At 45.9% G+C, this 21,651-nt stretch overlaps 1 protein-coding gene across 2 annotated transcripts in view; it reads right to left on the bottom strand.

The window, feature by feature from the left end:
- Positions 1–21,651, bottom strand: part of PACS1 (phosphofurin acidic cluster sorting protein 1) — a 150,223-nt gene that overhangs the window by 82,094 nt on the left and 46,478 nt on the right. The window contains exon 1 of one of the 2 annotated variants that reach the window (XM_070783163.1): positions 20,502–20,630. The exons of the other annotated variant lie outside the window; for it this stretch is intronic. The gene's annotated coding sequence lies outside the window, so the exon portion shown is untranslated. Of the gene's footprint in view, positions 1–20,501; positions 20,631–21,651 lie in introns of those variants that run through there. 2 annotated transcript variants of the gene reach the window in all.

The following is a 21,651-nucleotide window of genomic DNA, read 5'->3' as shown; positions in this document are numbered from 1 at the left end:
ATAAAAACTGCAGTCTACTGCTGGAACTTACCCTGATACAACTGCAAACCCTCACTCAGCTTGCTTTGGTAATTCAGCAAACATGTACTATCGCTGCTATCTGTTCATCTCTGTTGGTTTTCTTAGAGTCCGACTCGAGAAAAGGCTAAATACAGTCAGTTATCAGTCAGAGGCAAACAGGAGTTAAAGCTCAAGGATTTCTGATTCTTAGTTCTATGGCTCCACGCGTCCTAAAAGCATTCTTCAACATTGTTATTGTGTTGACACTGAGTTCCTAAAAAAGCATTTATTCCCCATACCCCATCCTCAATGAACTGCAAATCACTTTTGAAATTTCTTAAAAGGCATTTCTTCGCAAAAGTCTTCAGCAGCCCAAGACTTCCCAGACTAAGTATTATACATTAATCTGGGCAAACATCGTGGCAAAGGGAATTTCTCATTCATTGCTTCCCTTGGGTGGGTGGTACCATGTGACCTGTTGACGCAAGGGAGCAGAGCCGTCGCTGGCCTGACCAGATCCGGTCCAGCTGAGGACATACTGATGGCACTGCGATGAAATGACCACACCCCCCCCGCTCCTCAGCTCAGCGGCTGCTCCAGGATGTTTTCCCAGCACAAGCCTGGCCCAGCCAGCGTGGGAGGAAGGAATACGCCACCCGAAGCCGCAGATCATGTCACTTCCAGACAGCAAGAGGTTTTAAGTAATCCACACAGCGTCCCCGGAAGCCAGCAGTCCATTACAAGTGGAGTTTAACTGATAAGGTGGGGTGGATTACACAGAGGTAATTCAATTGCAAGACTCTTGACAACGCCATAATCTAATACTGCTCGGGAGGGAAATCACTCCTCTTGTTTGGTTTTTTCATTAACAGAGCCACCTGACTACAGTCGAAAACGCTGCATCAGGAAGAATAGCCTCTCGAACGGCCTTTACTGGATGGAATGACCTGACTCACCTATAAATCACAGAATTTCTAGCCTAGTCAAACAGCCGAGTCAGTGTAGACTAAACTTTGGATGTGAGTCACTCTGTTTTCTCCGTGATGGAATTCCAGATACGAACACCATTTAGGGGAACTGGGGGTTTTTTGAGTGAAGGTGGCTAACGTGTAACCAGAGAGAAAGTAAGAACACTGGACATCATTCAGATCAGTGCAGCGTCTCAGGTCTTGTTCTCATAGAACGCTGCTGTTGTTCAGTCACCGAGTCATGTCTGACTCTTTGTAACCCCGTGCGCTGCAGCACGTGCTGGCTTCCTGTCCCTCACCATCTCCCAGAGTTTGTTCAAACTCATATCCATTGAGTTGGTGATGCCATCCAACCATCTTATCTTCTGTCGCCCCCTTCTCCTTTTGCTGTTAATCTTTCCCAGCATTACAGTCTTTTCCAAGGAGTCAGCTCTTTGCATCAGGTGGCCAAAGGACTAGAGCTTCAGCTTCAGGATCAGTCCTTCCAATGAATATTCAGGGTCGATTTTCTTTAGGATTGACTGCCTTGATCTCCTTGCAGTCCAAGGGACTCTCTAGAGTTTTCTCCAGCACCACAGTTCGAAAGCATCAATTATTTGACGCTCAGCCTTCCTATGGGCCAACTCTCACATCCATACATGACTACTGGAAAAACCATAGCTTTGACTAGACAGACCTTTGTTGGCAAAGGGATGTTGTTTCTTTTTAATACACTGTCTAGGTTTGTACAAGCTTTCCTTCCAAGGAGCAAGTGTCTTTTAATTTCATGGCTGCAGTCACCATCTGCAGTGATTTTGGAGCTCAGGAAAATAAAATCTGTCACTGCTTCCACTTTTTCTCTTTCTAACTTCCATGAAGTGATGGGACCAGATGCCATGGTCTTAGTTTTTTGAATGCTGAGTTTAAAGCCAGGTTTTTCACTTTCTGTTCACCCTCAGCATGAAGCTCTTTAGTTTCTCATCACTTTCTGCCATTAGAGTGCTATCATCTGCCTATCTGAGACTGTTGATATTTCTCCTGGCAATCTTGATTCCAGCTTGTGATTCATCCAGCCCGGCATTTTGCATGATGTACTCTGCATATAAATTAAATAAGCAGGGTGACAATATACAGCCTTGACATAATCTTTTCCCAATTTTGAACCAGTCCATGTTCCATGTAAGGTTCTAAATATTGCTTTTTGACCTGCATTCAGGCTTCTCAGGAGACAGGTAAGGTGGTCTGGTATTCCCACCTCTTTAAGCATTTTCCAGTTTGTTGTGATCCACAGTCAAAGGCTTTAGCATAGTCAATGAAACAGAAGTAGATGTTTTTCTAGAATTCCCTTGCTTGCTCTATGATCCAATGAATGTTGGCAATTTGATTTCTGGTTCCTCTGCCTTTTCTAAACCCAGCTAGTGCATCTGGAAGTTCTCGGTTCACATACTACTAAAGCCTAGCTTGAAGCATAGCCCTACTAGCATGTGAAGTGAGTGCAATCACACGGCAAGCAGTGTTAGATGGCAGCTGACTTGAACTTTCCCTGCTCTTCCTTTTCAGGAGTTCCAGTCCTGTTTGGTTTAAACTAATAGCTCTTAATTATAGAAAGCACCAGGTTTACATCAGACATAAATAGTTTACTTCCTCTTTTTTCATAAGATGCTGATTCATAAGAGATGAGCACATTCTACCTGGATTCTAGAAAAACTCTCTCTCTATGTGTGTGTGTGTGGGGGGGGGGGGGAGTGCTTCCCTGATGGCTCAGTGGTAGAAAATCTGTCTCCCAGTGCAGAAGACACGGGTTTGATCCCTGGATCAGGAAGATGCCCTGGAGAAGGATACAGCAACCCACTCCAGTATTCTTGCCTGCAAATCCTCATGCACAGAGGAGCCTGGCATGCTACAGCCTATGGGGAGTCACAAAAGAGCTGGACACAACTTAGCAACTAAGCAGCATTACACACACACACACACACACACACACACACGTTCATATATGTATCTTATGCATATATATGTATTTTAAAGGCTGAGCCAAAGAATTGATGCTTTTGAATTATGATGCTGGAGAAGACTCTTGAGAGTTCCTTAGACAGCAAGGAAATCAAACCAGTCAATCCTAAAGGAAATCAGTCCTGAATATTCACTGGAAGGACTGATGCTGAAGCTCCAATACTTTGGCCACCTGATGCTAAGAGCCAACTCATTGGAAAAAGACCCTGAGGATGGGAAAGATCGAGGGCAGGAGAAGGGGGTGACAGAGGATGAGATGGTCGGATGCCATCACTGACTTAATGGACATGAATCTGAGCAGACTCCAGGTGATAGTGAACGACAGGGAAGCCTGGCGTGCTGCAGTCCATGGGGTCGCAGAGAGTCAGACACACTTAGCAACTGAACAAAAGCAACAAAGTACTTTAAATCTATTCGGTGTTAATAACATTAGCGATGAGAAAATACTTTCCATATCCACCAAGATGTAACTTAAAGATACAAAAATAATATTGCATTAAGTATATAAAAAGTTCAGGATAAATACCTTTCAAGACTTTATCAAGTGGAATAACGCGGCTGCATCATGGACAACAGAACATATAATGCACACAAGACAGTGGGCGTGATGAACATAGTCTTTGCAGCGCTGTTTGTCATAGCAGAAAGGGGAAACAACAGAAGCTTCCTTCCTTGCTTTCTGAAATAAAATCCATGAAGAACTTCCCCGAACATTCCTAACCAATACCTTTAGGAAGATTTCTTAGCTAGAGGTCAGTCAGAACTCTCCCTGTTTCTGGGTTCTGCAGCCGTAGCTCAGAAGCTTCAGCATCACTTCGGAGCCTGTGAAAGAGGCAGAACTCCACACCCACCAAATCAGAAGCTGTATCTTAACCAGATGCCCAGGAGATCCGCACACACATTAACATTTGAGAAGCACTGGCCTGCAGCACATTGTCAATGAAGCTTTCAATGCCATGTAAGAGCTTGGTTTTGAGTCCATGTTACGAGAGTCATCATTACAGGGGTGAAGACTGGTTTTGCCAAATTCAAGGAGGCTTCTTTTACCTATGGTTTGGCACTATCTGAGCAACCGCTGTCAGTATTTGGGACTCAGCACATCAGACAAGCTAAAGGTTCCATGATGTTCTCGGTTGTAAGCACTAACTCACAAGAGGATTTATTTAAGAAATTAATTCCAAAAGTCAGAACTTCTAAATCTCTTTTCTAATTTTGGTGTGTCTGAGAATCACCAGGGGAACTTGCTTGAAAAGGAAGAGATTAGTTCAACAGTAGTGAGACTGAACAACAAGTGAGCCCAGCAGGCTATGGTCCATGCGGTAAAGAGCAAGACTGGCACCTGAGCAAATCAGAGCAAGCGCCTCCTTAAATACTGCAGCCAGAGCATCCTGCTGGACTTACCCTGGTCTCCGTCCTGTACAGTGTGAGTCCACGGACCAGCAGCACCAGCATGGACTGGAGCCTTACTAGAAGTACAGAATCTTGGTCCAACTCCAGAGCTAGTGAGTCAGAATCTGCACGTCAACCAGATTCTCAGGTCATTCCTACGCACATTAAAGTTTGAGAAACAATGAAAATAAGGGATACACAAATAAAGTCTTGCAAAAATACTAAAATCCCAAGGTCTTTCTAACATATCATGTTGCATCTCTGATACGGGAAAGAATGAACAGGGGCCCTCCACCGATGTTCAAAGGACAGCCCTACACTGATCAGTATTTTTGTCACCCTTTTAATCAATGACCTGGATAACGACATAAAAGAGATGCTCATTAACCTGCAGATGGCACAAAGCAAGAAGCTGCTGGTGCAAGAAGCAAGAATCAGGCCATCCTGACAGGCCAGATGACAGGCTGAACACTGAACTATAAGAAGTATATTAAAAGTTTTACATTTCAGCTAAAAATTTTAATAACAAGGGTATAAGAAGGGTGATGGCTTGCTTGGCAGCAAAACATATGAAAAATCCTGGGAATAAGTCCAAGAGTATATCATGAATTTAACATAAGGCATTTCAAATCAGTGGGAGAAAATGAATCATTTAATAAATGGTGTTGGAGTAACTGGGTACCTCACTGGAAAAACAAATAAATTTGAAACTCCACCTCACATCTTATATCAAAATAAACTCCAGAAGGAATCAAAGATTTAAACATTAAAAACAAATCCATTAAAGTACAAGAAGAAAGTATGCGGAAAATATTTTTAAGATAACCTCAAAGTGAGTGAGGTCTTTCTAAGCAGGAACAAAATCCAAAGGATATAAAATCCAGAGGCTGTTTTTAAAAAGTTGATACATTTTATTACATTAAGAAAAAAAAGATCAGGACTTCCCTGGCAGGCCGGTGGTTAAGACTTAGCACTTCCAATGCAGGGGTGCAGGTTTGATCCCTGGTAGAGTTACTAAGATCCTACACGCTGTGTGGCACGGCCAAAAAAGAAAAAACCAACCAAGCAAACAAAACACCAAAACAAACCCCCCACAAATCTGCATGGTAAACACCACTGTAAACAAAGCCTGAAGAAAAATGACAACGTGAGGGGAAGTTTGACAACTCAGAGCAAAGACGTAAGGGTAAAAACTCCCCAAATCATCAAGAAAAAAGCCCAACATGCCAGAGACGCTCAGCCCAGAAAGACTCAGGAGGCTGAGGGCTGGCCCCCAGTAGCTGAAAGGCGCTCTTATGGAAGAGTGAAAAAAACTGAGTCATAGGTTCTATAAATGGCTGACTCGGGGTTGATGGTGGAAATTCCCATGAGTTTAAATGTCAGCTGAACATACAGAAGAACTTTCTAAGAATTAGGCCAAGGCTAACTGGCCAACTTTTAGGAAATTTTTGGAAGGGAGGACCCTGTAAGGTGGGAAACAAAGCAACATGACCTTTGAGGTTCCATCAAACTTCGAAATTATACAATCCTGCCCCAAAGACGACATCACCTCTGGGAAAGTTAACAGCACAAAATCAAATAACGTGAGGCACTCACAACGCCAGAAAGACTGGCAACCATGGTGCTCCTCACTTTTCACTCTAAGTACAGCATTCTCTCGGGGAGGGGAAACGGGAGGGACAGGATAAATGATTTGTGGACTCGTGACTGCTGTCCTCAGCAGTACTTTGAGGGGTTTTTTTTGTGGTGAGGTGTTGGCCAATTCTGTTTACTCCTTCCCCTTCATTGCTGCTAAGTCGCTTCAGCCATGTCCGACTCTGTGCGAACCCATAGACGGCAGCCCACCAGGCTCCCCCGTCCCTGGGATTATCCAGGCAAGAACACTGGAGTGGGTTGCCATTTCCTTCTCCAATGCATGAAAGTGAAAAGTGAAAGTGAAGCCGCTCAGTCGTGTCTGACTCTTAGCGACCCCACGGACTGCAGCCCACCAGGCTCCTCTGTCCATGGGATGTTCCAGGCAAGAGTACTGGAGTGGGGTGCCATTGCCTTCTCTACCCCTTCATTACTAGAAGCAAAAGAAGGGTTTTGAAAGAGAGTGAATTAGGGTTGGAGAGCTAAGTATGAGATCTCAGCAGGGTCATTCTTTGTTGCATAAAACTCATGACGCATAACCCATGAGAGATCCGTAGATGTCAATGTTGCTTTCTCTACAGTCTGATTATGAGCTGAAAAACACAAACAAAAATTCAGCTTGTAAATGGGCTATATTCCAGAAGCGAGTTTTGCAAGTCGGCTGGGTAGAATTTGAAACAGCACTAAAAATGTGGAGAGCTGGAGAAGGAAAGCCAGGAGGAATCAGGCTCCTCAGCCAGCCTCTCAGGCTGGACATGGTGAATCCACAAAGTATCTGAGACACTGAGCATCAGCACCTCTTCCAGGTGGCAGAAAATCCCACAAGAATGCTTGTACTTGATAAGGTAAAATAAAATTGAAGAAGCGTTTTATTTATTTTGAATTCTAATACCGTGGACAAAGCAAATTTAGTTGAAAGAGGTTGAGAAGAGGAACAAAAATCTGTTACGGTTCTGAAGGGAGGACTTCCCTGGTGGTCCAGTGGCTAGACTCTGTGCTCCCAAAGCAGGGGGCCTGGGTTCCATCCCTGGTCAGGGAACCAGATCCCACAAGCCCCAACTAAGAGCTTGCATGCCACAACCAGAAAGATCCTGTGTGCCACAGCAAAGATCAGTGCCGCCAAACAAATAAATAAATATTAAAAAAAGAAGAAAGGCTCTGAAAGCAGCTCTTGACGGACCTCAAGAGCTCTAGAAGTTGGCCACAGTGAGTCTTTATTGTGGCACCTAATTTCACTTCAAAATCTGGGGCTTCCTTTTGCCTTAATAAGGACATGCCACTAAATGCTTTTTAGCCATGATGGGGGAAAGCTTTTAATTCAAAAGCATAAAGAAAAGATCCCCATGGCTCCCCCAGCAGCAGCCCCAGTGGCCCTGGCCTACCTGGTTCCCTCTACTGGGGTCTCGTGGGTTTATTTCTGTCCTGTCTAAGGCAGGACACAACAGCCTCAAGCCCTGCTTCTTTCCACCTGTGACACAGAGCTTGAACGTTGTGTATCATGGTTTTTTGTTTATTTCTGTTCAGAAATTAAAAGTAAACCAAAAAAATACATAAATACAATGAAAAGAGCGAATGGGGACAAAAAACAAGATGCTTTTGGGGTAACAGAGAAATCAATAAGAAACCCGAAGAGGAGATGAGAGGGTTTATTATTTATAATAATAAAGAGGGTTTATTTATTATATTATGCTGATGCATAATTATCTAAAATGCAAGATGGAACAAAAGTGCATCAAAAGCGGGTAGGGAGAGAAGACCCCGGTGAGAGTGGGAACAGAGGAAGGCGGCGCCGTGGCCGCGCTCTCCACGGGCCATCAGGGGGCGCCGTCAGCCAGGACAACCTGGCTGCTCCAGGTGGGACTGTCTTAGAGGATGCTCCCAACCTGGGAAAACTACACTAAGCTATAAACCACTGGAAATTCTTTCAGAGCCAGGCGATTGAGAGGAAAATAACAAAAACAAACAAGACCAGTTATCTGCCATCTGCTTCTGTATTTGCTTGTCCAGATCAGAAAGGGCAGGGATAAAGCGTCACTTCGGGCCCAGAAGGAAGGAACGCCAGGAGGGAAAGCGGGAGGAATGTCTTCCAGGAGCCCCTGCTGCTCTGACCCCCAGGCCGTCCTCCAGCAGCACCCAGCCCGCTGAAGCCCCTTGCAGCCAGGCTGTGGGGCAGGAGCTTGAAGTGGAAAGGGATCTGGGGCGAGGGCAGGGCTGAGAGGCCTGGAGCAGTGACCTCAAGGATAAGTATGTTTCACGGATGTGCTAAAGCTAGCTCTTCATATCTCTGAGAAATGAGAATAAACACGGGATGTATTTCACAGGTGGCTGAAAAAGTAGGAAGCCAAAGGTCTCACCCAGTATCACACTTAACCCAGACAAATATTACTGGTGTAACCGTTTTACTGGTCTGGGTTTTTTTTTTTTTTCCCCATTAGACTCTACAGATTCACAATTAAAAAAAAAGAAAAAAAGGCAGAAAGTATTGCTTTAAGGTACATTTCACAAAAAGATCTGCCGAATATCGGAGCCTGGACAACACAAGCGAGCCAATCTATTCCGAAGCAACTTTGTGTGGCCCTCCTCCCCCAAACCTGCTCGCAGGCAGAATCTTTCCAAGACCCTTGACCTGTATGACATTACATTACAAACCAGGAGCCTCGTGGAGTCTCACTGGCTGTTCTGATGACCTGGACGAGGGTAGGCAGCGTTCTCAACCCCAAGTGTCAGTCAGCAGTGAGGCCTCCGGCATCCACAAGAGAAGCCAAAGAGGAAAGCAAGAGAAAAGAAGGCTGAGGGTTCGTGCAGAGAAGAGAGAAGAAAGGGAGCAGAAAAATGAACACATAAAATAGACAGAAAGGGCAAAAGCTGGTTTCGTAGTTGAGACTATACAGGGCGTCTCCCGTGTCATCAGGTGATGTCCCGGGGACTGACTCCTCTCCCCTCTTCCTACAGTGAAACAGGAGTAGTAATTCATCTGTGCAATTTTAACAATTTTGGCTTAACATGTATATGACATGACTACATGTAAGACATACGGTTTTTTGTTTGTCTTTTGGCCATGCTGTGTGGCTTGTGGGATCTTAGTTCCTCTATCAGGGATCAAACTAGAGCCCTCAGCAGTGAAAGCGCAGAGTCCTGACCACTGGACCGCCAAGAAATCCCCTAGAAATACTGTTTTTACATCAGACACCGGTGTTTAGGAGCTGGCCCAGAGCAGGTGATGGGCTTTCAGAATTCAGGGGGGCAGCTTTGCTGTGAGACAGGGTTGGGGGCACACACTGCCGGGTGCCTGCTAGGTGTTAGTGGGAAAGACCCCGCCTGCCAACGCAGGAGACCTAAGAGACATAGGTTCAATCTCTGCGTTGGGACGATTCTGACGGAGGGCATGGCAACCCACTCCAGTATTTCTGCCTAGAGAATTCCATGGACAGAGGAGCCTGGTGGGCTATGGCCCATAGGGTCGCAGAGTTCGACATGACTGGAACAACCGATCATGAACATCAGTAAGATATGCATTGTTATCTCTGCTCCATAAATGACAGAACACATCTAGCAAAGATAAGTGAGTTGCTCAAGGCCTCAAAACCAGTAAGTGGCAGAGCCAGAACCTAATCGCAGGTGTCCTGAAATGACAGCTGCCTGCCTCTCCCTGAGAAGCCGAGAGCAGCTCCTCCAGCCAGCAGCACACCGAACACATGGGACTCTTCGCTGCAAGAGACAGCGCCTCGAAAGCCCATTCATTTATTCGAAACAGAGCTCCTAACTGCCAGCAAATCTAGAGGACCGCTGCAAACACCAGTGCCATGAAGGACACAGGCTCCGGCACCCCAGTCTCAGAAAGCGGGCTGTAAAGCGGGGTGAGGGAGTGGAGTAGTGAATATACCCGAGAGATAACACGCCATCAGACAGCAACAATGACAACCCAAAACAAGACGGAGACAGGACAGTGGGGCAAGTGTCCTAATTCAGACTGAGTGGTTAGGAAAGGCTCAGAACTCAGACAAGAACCAGCCAAGCAAATTGCGAGTGGCAGAACATTCCAGAAGAGAATCACAAATGCCCTCAGGAAGAATCAGGCTCAGAGTGCAACAAAGGGCAGACCTGTTTGGCTGGAGCAGAACAAGGGATGAGGTTAGATGAATACACAGAGGGGCTGTGTTGGTCCTGAGGCTAGGTAAACAGAGTCTGTGTTTTATTCTGATTGGAAAGGATCCGAGGTTTTTTAAACAGGGAAGTGCCGAGCTCTGCCCAGTGTCTGGGGGAGGCTCCTCTGGCTGCTCAAGAACTGGAGGGAGGCCACCCTGAAAGCAGGGAGGCCACGACTGGCACCCAGAAGACAGATGATGGTCCAGACATGGTCTAGGGCAGGGGCGGGTGGAACTGAAGAGACAGTGACAGATCTGTGATCTCTTCGGGAGCTGTATGGTACAGGACTTGCTGATGGACTGGAGGGGGGAACATGAGAAAGGAGAGCAGCAGAGAGGCCTTCAAGGTTGTCAGCTTAAGAAGCAGGGTGGATGGCGGTACCATCCATTCATTTTCCTCAGATGAGTAAAGACTGCGAGAGTTCGTTGTTATTTTTTAATGGGAAAGGGATAAAATAAAGAGATCTGTTTTAGCAACTTAAAGTTTGAGATGTTGTTCAGTTGCTCAGTCGTGCCCGACTCTTTGCGGCCCCATGGACTGCAGCATGCCAGGCTTCCCCGTCCTTCCCCATCTTCCTGAGTTTGTTCAAACTAATGTCCATTGAGTCGGTGACGCCATCCAATTATCTCATCCTCTGTTGCCTCCTTCTCCTCCAGCCCTCAATCCTTCCCAAAATTAGGGTCTTTTCAATGAGTCCACTCTTCGCATCAGGTGGCCAAAGTATAGGAGCTTCACCATCGTTCCTTCCAATGAATATTGGGGGTTGATTTCCTTTAGGATTGACTGGTTTGAACTGCTTACTGTCCAAGGGACTCTCAAGAGTCTTCTCCAGCACCACAGTTTGAAAGCATCAATTCTCTGGCACTCAGCCTTCTTTATGGTCCAACTCTCAATGGAGAAAGGAATGGCAAACCACTTCAGTATTCTTGTCTTGAGAACCCCATGAACAGTATGAAAGAGCAAAAAGCTTGAGATATCTGTAAGACATTCAGATGGAGCTACGAGGGAGGCAGTGGGTACACAAATTCAGAGATGAAACAACCAAACTGAAGATGCAAATTTACAAGACACATATAGACCTAATGTGTTTCTTCTAATTAGAAGAAAATACAGGGTAGTTTCTTAGTGACCTGAGGATAGGAAAGGGTTTCTTAAGGTATCAGAAATATAGGATTTCTGCTGAATAAAGGACACTATGAACAAAGTTTACAGATGGGTCAGGCCAGGAGATGACAGCTGCATCGTTAATAACTAACTCAAGATGGCTCAGACAGTAAAGAATTTGCCTGCAATGTGGGAGACCCATTCGATCCCTGGGTCAAGAAGATTCCCTGGAGAAGGGAATGGCTACGCACTCCAGTATTCTCGCATGGAGAATTCCACGGACAGAGGAGCCTGGCAGGTTATAGTCCCTGGGGTCACAAAGAGTCAGACAGGACCAAGTACTTTCAGGATTAAAACCTAGAACCTATGAGGAACTTGACTGGAAAAATGGGAAAAGGATATGATCAGGTCATTCATAGGGGCTGCCCTGGTAGCTCATGGTAAAAAATCCGCTGCAATGCAGGAGACCCTGGTTCAATTCCTGGGTCAGGAAAATCCCCTGGAGAAGGGATAGGTTACCCACTTCAGTATTCTTGGGCTTCCCTGGTGGCTCAGACAGTAAAGAATCTGCCTGCAATGCAGGAGACCTGGGTTTGATCCTTGGGTTGGGAAGATCTCCTGGAGGAGGGAATGGCAACCCATTCCAGTATTCTTGCCTGGAGAATCCCATGGACAGAGGAGCCAGCAGGCTACAGTCCCTGGGGTCTCAGAGAGTCAGACACGACTGAGCAACTAACACTTTCACTTAAAGGGTTAAAACCTGGAACCTATGAGGAACTTCACTGGAAACATGGGAAAAGGATATGACCAGGTCATTCATAAAAGGGAAATCCCTTTATATATCCCTGTAGTATGCACAGAGATCCTCATCCTCACTTAACAATCAGAGGAACAAGAATTAAAATAACAGGGGACACCCCTGGTGGTCTGATGGCTAAGACTTGCGCTCCCAGTACAAGAGGCTCAATCCCTGTTCAGGGAACTAGATCCTATGTACTGCAACCAAGACCCCTGTGCAGCCAAATACACAAATAACTTAAAAAAACAAAACCAAACAAAATAACATGCTACATCCATCAACTGACAAAAGTCTGACAATCAGATCTTGAGTGTTGCACTTTGTGGTGGGAGTAGAAAGGGAGCGGCCATGCTTAGCCGTTTAACTTCATGCTTCCTGAAGTTAAGTGTGAGTGAACTCAGGGAACTAACAGGCTTGTTGGTATTTAGCTGGAGAAACTCTTGTTCAAGCTCCTAAGACACACATGAGGTCTTTCATCAGAGCACTGTTTGTAGTGTAGGAAGCTGGAAAACAAGCTAAGCATCCATCTCTAGGGGGAAACAGAGAAATAAAACAAGGTAGATGCTAGTGATAAAATACAGTAAAGGAGCCAAATGCAATACAAATCCAACAACATGGAGAAAACTTAAAAACATAGTTTTAAGTGAAAAGAGGGTCAAAATGAGAAATGTGATACAGTATTATTTAAGATAAATTTACAAAAAACATCATACAAGGATACAAACATATTCAAGGGTAAATATTAAAGGCATCAGGGAAGAAATTAACAGGAATAGGGGACCGGACCAGGAGATGACGGTAAATGACAACCATGACAATAATAACCCCAGAGGGATCCTACAATGTCAACACAATGTAGTATGATAAATTTAGCTCCGCATTTGAGATCTAAAAGAAAAAAGTAACAAGTTCCACAGGGCAAAAGCGATGTTCCTTCTGTTCCAGCTGCCTTTCCCAATCTGCCTGACATTTTGCCGGTTGACTCATCAGACTTAACAGGCGAGGAAGGGAGCTGAGAGGGAGGGAGGCGGGCAGGGCACCAGGGCACAATGTAAATGGAGCCCCCGCGGTGTCCTGCACCCACCTTTATCACCACGGCGCTCGTCACACTGCTGAAATTACATGCATCCATGAGCATCTTCCCACCCCGGGAGTCCGATCACATTCATCCCTGTAAACCCAGGACTCAGCACAGTGCCTGGAGCGAAGAATACACTCAACTCGGACTGGCTTACCGGTTTGCTGCTTGGTAGACTGCATGAAAAATAAATAAATATTAGAACTCAACTGAGCTTCCCTGACTGTGATAATGTAGCTAAATGAATGCTCAATGATTATCACTGGCGATGGCTACACGTCCTTCCCGGCATCACTTATTCTAGCATCAAAAGGAATGTCCATTTGGATGGCAGACACGTGAACAAACCTATCACAGAATTCAAGTCAAAGAGATGCTAGAGCAACACCAGAAATGCAAATGATAAAAGTTCATTTTAAGTGTGTGTGTGTGGGGGATGGGCGATGCAGCACAAGTCAGATCATTCCCACTCTCGGGGGGTCAGGTAGTATCAACCTCTGAAATTACCGTTTGACACTATGTGAGCAAAATGTGAAAACTCTTCTTACTCATTTTAAATTAATTTTTAAATAAACTTGATTATGGTATAATTTACATACATATATCTTATATTTACATACAATAAAATAAATCCATTTTATTTCTTTTTTTTGGCTGCACCACGTGGCTTGGGGGATCTTAGCTCCCCAACCACGGACCGCACCCAGTCGAAGGCAGGGAAAGCTCCGAGCACTAACCACTGGATGGCGAAGGAATTCCCAAAATGCTTCCATTTAAAACGAACAGTTTGAGGAGTAATATTAAAAAGGTTTACTTAGAAAATTTTAAACACACAGAGAGTAGAATAGTCTCATAAACGTGATTTACCCAACACTCAGCTTCAACAGTTTTTAATGCATGACCAGTCCTGTCTCATCTCTACTCCTGCCCACAGCTCTTAGTGGATTATTTTGAAGCAAAGCCCAGACTTTATTTCTCTGCATATGTAAATACTTCAATTGTGACTGTTCAGTCACTAAGTCATGTCTGACTTTTTGTGACCCCCTGGACTGCAACACGCCAAGCTCCTCTGTCCTCTACTGTCTCCCTGAGTTTGCTCAAATTCACGTCCGTTGACTCGGTGAAGCTGTCCAACCATCTTGTCCTCTGCTGCGCCCTTCTCCTTTTGCCTTCAGTACTTATCTCTAAAGGATATTCATTTAAAATGTATCCATAATATCATTTCCACACTGAAAACAATTAACAATAACTTCTTAACAGCATAAATTAATCTGTACCCGCATTTTCCAGATTGTCTCACATGTTTTCCTTCATTATGCTTGGCAGAATCAGCACCATAATCATTATTGGTTCAATCACTTAAGTCTCTGTTTATCTACAGGTGTCCCCTCCATCCTTTCTTCCCCTCATTACCGTTTATTTGTTGAAGAAACGGGTTTGTCCTATAAAACACCTGCAGTTTGGAATTTGCTGACTATAGCCCTAAAAACAATTGCCCACGTTTCTGTCCCGTGTAGTCCCTATAAAACTGCAGTAAGATCTAGAGGTTTAAACAAGTTCTGGTTAAGAGCCAGCAGGGCAACATTACAGGTGGTATCACAGGCCTCTGTGAGGAGACGTATCATGTTCCAGGTGCTCTTTGTCTCACTTTTTGAAAAACATAATCTTTACCTCCACCAGCTGAAAAAAAAAAGCATTTATGACCGTTTATAAGATTCATTTCATCTAGAAAAGTGTAACAAAGTATAGGACGTCAACCCCCATTTAACAGACTGATTCTGGGCTGTGGCGTCCCTAAGGAAGGAAAAGTAGGCTTTGAGTCACCATCTCCAACACTGAAGACGGTCCCACCCAGTGTATCCATGAATCACTTGAAGCCATACACCGGGCGCACACTGCCGTGCCCACCTTCTGCGCATGTCTCAGCTCCCCGAGGCCGGGGGCGGGGTGGGGGGGGGCAGTCTTGGGCCCCTCCTCCATCCCAACACAGACAGCTCTGCACACAGGCAGCCCCCAGGCGAGGGTGACCGCCGCGCACTTCTCCAAGCAAAGGCCCTTCTCTACCCCTGGTGAGGTCCAGCCTCTTTCATTAGCACTTCACAGAGTCAGCAACATCCACAATTTACCAACCAGAAAACAGAGGCACAGAGAAGAAATGTAAAGAGTGAATCAGTGGGAGGGTCCAGCAAGAACTCAGTGATCACTGGTCGTTCAGAGAAACCTGCTGAGTTGTGTGTGTTTCTGCTTTAATGCCTCCTCCTTCCCTCCAGGGAGATGCATGACTCTGAACAATCCGAGTCTGTGAGGGAAGGACAGCCGTGGACGCTGTCTAGACAAGGAACCAGAGGGCCCGGTACAGTGACCTTCCTGCTCTCTTCGTCAGGACAAGTCCCTGCTTGACAAGATGTGTGTGTGTGTGTGTGTGTGTGTGTGTGTGTGTGTGTGTGTGTGTGTGTGTGTGTGTGTGTGTGTGTGTGTGTGTGTGTGTGTGTGTGTGTGTGTGTGTGTGTGTGTGTGTGTGTGTGTGTGTGTGTGTGTGTGTGTGTGTGTGTGTGTGTGGTGTCTGACTCTCTGTGACCCCATAGACAGTAGCCTGTCAGGCTCCTCGTGTGTGTGTGTGTGTGTGTGTGTGTGTGTGTGTGTGTGTGTGTGTGGTGTCTGACTCTCTGTGACCCCATAGACAGTAGCCTGTCAGGCTCCTCGTGTGTGTGTGTGTGTGTGTGTGTGTGTGTGTGGTGTCTGACTCTCTGTGACCCCATAGACAGTAGCCTGTCAGGCTCCTCGTGTGTGTGTGTGTGTGTGTGTGTGTGTGTGTGGTGTCTGACTCTCTGTGACCCCATAGACAGTAGCCTGTCAGGCTCCTCGTGTGTGTGTGTGTGTGTGTGTGTGTGTGTGTGGTGTCTGACTCTCTGTGACCCCATAGACAGTAGCCTGTCAGGCTCCTCTGTCCGTGGGATTTTACAGGCAAGAATACTGAAATGGATTGCCATTTTCTTCTCCAGAAGATCCTCTCGACCCAGGGATCAAACCCACATCTCTTGCATCTCCTGCACCTCCTGCACTGGCAGGGAGATTCTTTACCACTAGCACCACCTGACATGAACTAAGTTATCACAAAAGAGAATATGAATCAGTTCATTAATTAGGCAATTAACATTACCCATGAAGACTTCCCTGGTGATCCAGTGGATAAGAATCCGCCTGCCAATGCAGGGGACGTGGGTTCCATCCCTGGTCCAGGAAGATCCTACGTGCCACGGAGCAACCAAGCCCCTGACCTGCAACTACTGAGCCCAATCTCTAGAGCCCATGAGCCTCAACTACTGAAGCCTGTGTGCCTAGAGCCTGTGCTCTGCAACAAGAGAAGCCACCGCAGTGAGAAGCCTGTCCATCACAATGAGAGAAAGCCCTCGCAGCAACGAAGACCCGGTGCAACAAAAAATAAGTAAAACTAATTAATTAGCTAATTAATTTAAAAAATGATAAAGAAAGAACCCACGAAATTTGGGCTGGGGGAGAGGCAAGCAGTTATACACTCCAGCCTCCCCACAGTACAGTGGCGAGGCCTGCCTTCAGGGAGCCCTGCAGAGGAAGTCGGGGTCCCTGGCAGGAGGACCGGGGTCTCTCTCTCCCCACTCTGAGAAAGCCCTCGGCCACCAGCAGCACGACGCGACACCAGTAGCTCCAGGGCCTTGTGCTGCCCGTCACCTCCTACTCGCCTCCGGGCCTGGCTGGCTCTTTACTGCCTCCAGAAACAAAGGTTCGAGTATGATGCTTCTTGTGCCAGTACCTGCTGTCTCCTAACCCAAGCTGCAGCAGCACAGGCCTCTGCTGACAGACAGCGTAACCTTCAACACAAAAGGATCGCGCGCTCCCTCATCCCGGCCCCCACCTCTGGACCAGAGCAGATTAAATTAAGAATTCTCAAAATTCCCAAAGGTGTCACACACATTTAAAGTTGCCGGGTCAAAGATTCATTCTGGCGGCAGACAACCACAAAGGATTTCAGTGTTACATACAGTGGAAACGATTGTAAGAAATTCTAAATATGGACAGACCAGTAATTTAAATTTCTTTTTCTAATGGCGAATGCTTTTCTTCTCAGTTCAATATCTGATTCGAAGTCAGGCTCCAATTAAGGAAAGCGAGACCCAGTTTTCTGGTTCCACTGGGATTTACTTGGTCAGGGATTACCTGTCGGTTGGTCGCGAGTGTGTTTCCAGCTAAAGTGTACTGCTGGGAGCCTTGTCAGTGACTAACTGATGTGTTTCAGGAGAAGGAAACACCCTGATTACTAGCAGTCAAGGGCAAAGTCAAGCCCAAACAAGGAACTCTCCCTCCTGGTCTGGTGCTTTCCCCAGGCAGGCCATGGCCACTTGTCTCGAACGGGCCGGCTGGGTGAAGCTGGCAAATCAACCTGCCTAGGTTTTGATTTCCTGTCTTTCAGCAGCTTTACTCCCCATCCCCACAGCCAAAAGTTTACTCCCCGAAACTCCAATGATAAAGAGGGACACCAGGAAAAACACAGTGCTTCTTCCTCAGCTGGACTTCTGGGGTCTATCTGAGACAGGGTGGGACCTGGGACCCTTTCGCTGCAGTGCCAGCACCCGGACACACCTCTCCTCCAGCAACAAAATATAAAGAAACTGTATGGGACGAAAAATTAGCATGTGCATGCCCAGTTGGGGCAAATTCTGGACAAGATACAGAGACCAAAGAACCCAACTGCCACTTCTGAAGTTGTTGTTCAGTTGCTCGGTCGTGTCTGACTCTTTGCGACCCCATGGACTGCAGCACACCAGGCTCCCCTGTCCTTCACTATCTCCCAGAGTTTGCTCAAACTCATGTCCACTGAGTTGGTGATGCTATCTAACCATCTCATCCTCTCCTGCCCCCTTCTTCTTTGCCTTCAATCTTTCCTACCATCAGGGTCTTTTCCAATGGGTTGGCTCTTCGCACTGGGTGGCCAAAAGTACTGGAGCTTCACCTACAGCATCAGTCGCTTCTGAAGCACCAGGAGCAAAAGCAGGGTACTATGCCCTCTGCATAGAGCACCACCTAAGGGCTGGGCCAAACACGTAAGCCGCCCTTCTGGCCAGACCCCTGGACACATCCCTACCCTCACCCCAAAAAAGGAACAAACTCGTCCCCCTCGGGGAGTAACAAGCACTGGAACCTGTCACTTGTTCTCATGCCCTCGTGCTGCAGCAGGGGCCCCAACAAAGCAAAACCTTGCCTGAATTTCTTGTCTAGCCTCTGATCAATTTCTATTGACTGGGGAAGGCCAGGAACCTTGGTCAATAACACATCTGTGACAACTGGAGTGGCGACATTCCTGAGACCAGAGGAAGCAGCCAGGACAAGCCAGTGTTCTGGGATGGCAGGGCAGGAAGAAAAATGAACATGGGTCCCCAGCTGCTGAATCAACTCACTTTGGAGTTACCCTGCCTCTAGACTCTGTTATCTGAAACAGTGCCTGGGTGTTTAAGTCACTGAGTTGGCTTTTGTTTTCCTTGAAGGTGAAAGCATTCCACCCGATAACACTTATTGACCTAAAAGGTTTGCCACAGCATGAGCTGTGTGCAGCAATGAAAGGCAGAACTGGATCTCTGTAATTAACACAAACACACAAGAAAGCAAAACAAAATACCCTCTGTCCTTGTCATTAAAACAAGAGAGAGGCTTTGGGACAGGTCAAGAGCAAGGTTACCAGGAAAAATACAGTAAGTGAATCCACATGTTTAGCAATTCAATACACAAACTTGGACCAGGAAACTGCCCTGTAGGAACTGACTGTGCTTCATTTCAGAAATACTCATTAGAAGACAACTTTAAACACAGTATTTATATGGATGACAATCCTCTGAGGTAGTCACACTATTTCCATTTTATAAATAAGAAAACTAAAGTGCAGAGAAGTTAAGTAACTGGCCCAAAGTGACCCCGCAACACGCAGTTTTCTCCACCTGGAACTCCCTTGTTTGCCCCTCCCTAACTCCTAAGTATCTTTCAGGTTCCAACTTGAAGCAACATCACTTCCTTAGAAAAAGGTGTCTTTGATGTGTCTGGACAAGGTTCAAAGCTCCCGTTACACTCCACTGCATGCAATGCTCTACTGAAGCCCTGTGTACCCTCATGATTATTTAAATATTTGTCTTCCTCAAATGTACAGGATGTACATGCCCTGAGGACAGGTCGGTCCTGTGCACTGCCACACAGCATTGCCAAAGCTGAGCAGAGGGACTTTCCTGGTGATCCAGTAGTTAAGACTCTGCGCTCCCAATGCTGAGGGCCTGGGTTCGATCCCTGGTCAGGGAACTAGACCCCGCATAGCACAGTGAAGACCCAGCATGCCGCAGCTAAGGCCTGGCTCAGCCAAATAAACAAATCTTTTTTAAAAAGCTGAGCAAAATGCCTTGTCCTTAAAAGGCTCACAGTCTGACAGAGAGACTGCAGATGAACAGTTCTTTACAACTCAATGTGAGAGGCAGAGAGATGTGCGCACGGGGCCCGGCAGAAGCCCAAGAGAGTTGGGGCAGGGGGAGGGTTCATGGAAGAGAATGCCGGAAACCAAGCTCTGAAAGATAAGGAAATTAGGAGAAAAGGAATACAGAAGAAGGGTGTTCTAAGCAGCTCGAGCATAAGATCTACGTTTAGAGAAGGACGAGGCCATGGAATTTTAGGGGAACTGCCCCACAAGCTCACTATGTCTGGAGTCTGAGATCAGACAATGATTGAAGGAAGCCTGAAAGACAGGAAGATTCAGTTCTACATCCAGAGATAGCAATCCGCTGTGTTGGTCCCTAAAATAATCCAGTAACAATGGATATAAGGACGCACACCAAGCATCTCAGATTTATAATGTCATTTCATCTTCCAACTGCCCTTAGGATCAATATGCCCACCAGGAGGGAAGATCACACACGCTAGCAAATGGCAAAGCCAGGCTCTGACTTGCAGTTGTGTTAGAGGACCCCAAAGCCCGTGCTCTTAGCCACAATCTAATCTTTATCTAGCTTACTATGCACTGATATGATCTTACATAGTTGTAGGTAATTCAAATAATTATCATGATCCAACTAGGAAAGCTGGCTATTTAAGAAATCCCGTATCTTTGTCATTAAGCAAATCATAAACACAAACATCTCATACATTGAGATTGGTTAAAATAAAGGATTCAAAATACTAATTAAGTATTAAGTACTAAGTAACTAGTATTCACTAGACTTTTTAAGATGATGATTAAATGAGAATTATTCAAAGACAGAAAATGCAGTATCCTGACAACTGACATTCCAACTCTGCCTCAAAATTTGTTACCTCTAAAATCATCAAAAATTATGCAAAGCAAATCCAAGACTGCCTCAGTCTAAGTCTCCTCATCAAAACTCACCTTCCTGGGGACTTCCCTGGTGGTCCAGCGGTTGGGACTCCATGCTTGCCATGCAGGGCCCAGGTTCCATCCCTGGTTGGAGAATCAGATCCCACATGCCATCACTAAAGATCTCATGCCCCGCAACTAAGACCCCGTGCAGCTAGATAAATAAACAACAAAAAACAAACATCAAAAATAAAACTAACCTTCCTAGGGAGAATTAAAATTACTAATTAAACAATTCAGTTATTGAGAATGGGTGGAAAGGAAAGACAGTGGCTAAGGCAGAGGAAAGGGGATACAACATACAAAATATCTTTTCCCTACTGTCATTTGCATAGTAAATTGAAATAATCACTGAATGTGTTCACAAGGCAAGACATAACACTCTACGTGCCAATTCCAGTTAAAACATGAGCAGAAATTTTTCCCAGTTAGGTAAAGTCTTGGTTCAAAGAACTCACGTGTTTTGGAAGCCCGTTATCAGCAAAAATGCAAACATACTAAGTCACAGTTGACGGGCTATTAATAAATCATTACCACAAACTGCTGGGACATCGCTGCTGTTTTAAAATGTTTCATAATATATAGTAAGAATTCACAGACTGAAAATAATTATCATGGTTACACCAGATTAAACATTTATTAGTGCCAGGAGTTTTTAGAACAAGCGATCACTTCCTTCCTTTTTTTGTTGTTGTTTCAACATTTATTTACTTATTTGGCTGTGCTGGGTCTTAGCTGTGGCATACGGGATCTCTTCTTTAGTTGCAGCATGCGGGATCCTTAGCTGTGGCATGTGGGATCTAGTTCCCTGACCAGGGATGGAACCTGGGCCCCCGGTGCTGGGACCACAGCGTCAGCCACTGGGCCACCAAGGAAGTCCCTCATGTCATTCTTATGATCACAATTTCCGATGAGCTGACTAAGGCACAGAGAGTTTAGATCAACTGCTCAGGGTCACCTGGGAAGGAAGTAACAGAGCCAGGATGCACACATAGGTCTGTCTGGTGCTGGCGTTCATGCTCCTTCCACCAAGCAGCATCGTCTTTTCTGGGCTGAAAGGCAGGTTATCTGGTTTACTCACCAACCAACCCTATCACTGAAAGAGACCTGCAGGGACAGTAAAGGACTGTCCTGAGGTCCTCTGGCCCAGATCTCCTACCCT

Source organism: Bos indicus, chromosome 29, assembly GCF_029378745.1.
Source record: "Bos indicus isolate NIAB-ARS_2022 breed Sahiwal x Tharparkar chromosome 29, NIAB-ARS_B.indTharparkar_mat_pri_1.0, whole genome shotgun sequence".
In the NCBI taxonomy this organism is placed as follows: domain Eukaryota; kingdom Metazoa; phylum Chordata; class Mammalia; order Artiodactyla; family Bovidae; genus Bos; species Bos indicus.
Note: the sequence above shows the minus strand (reverse complement) of the source record. Positions and strands in the feature narration are given on the sequence as shown.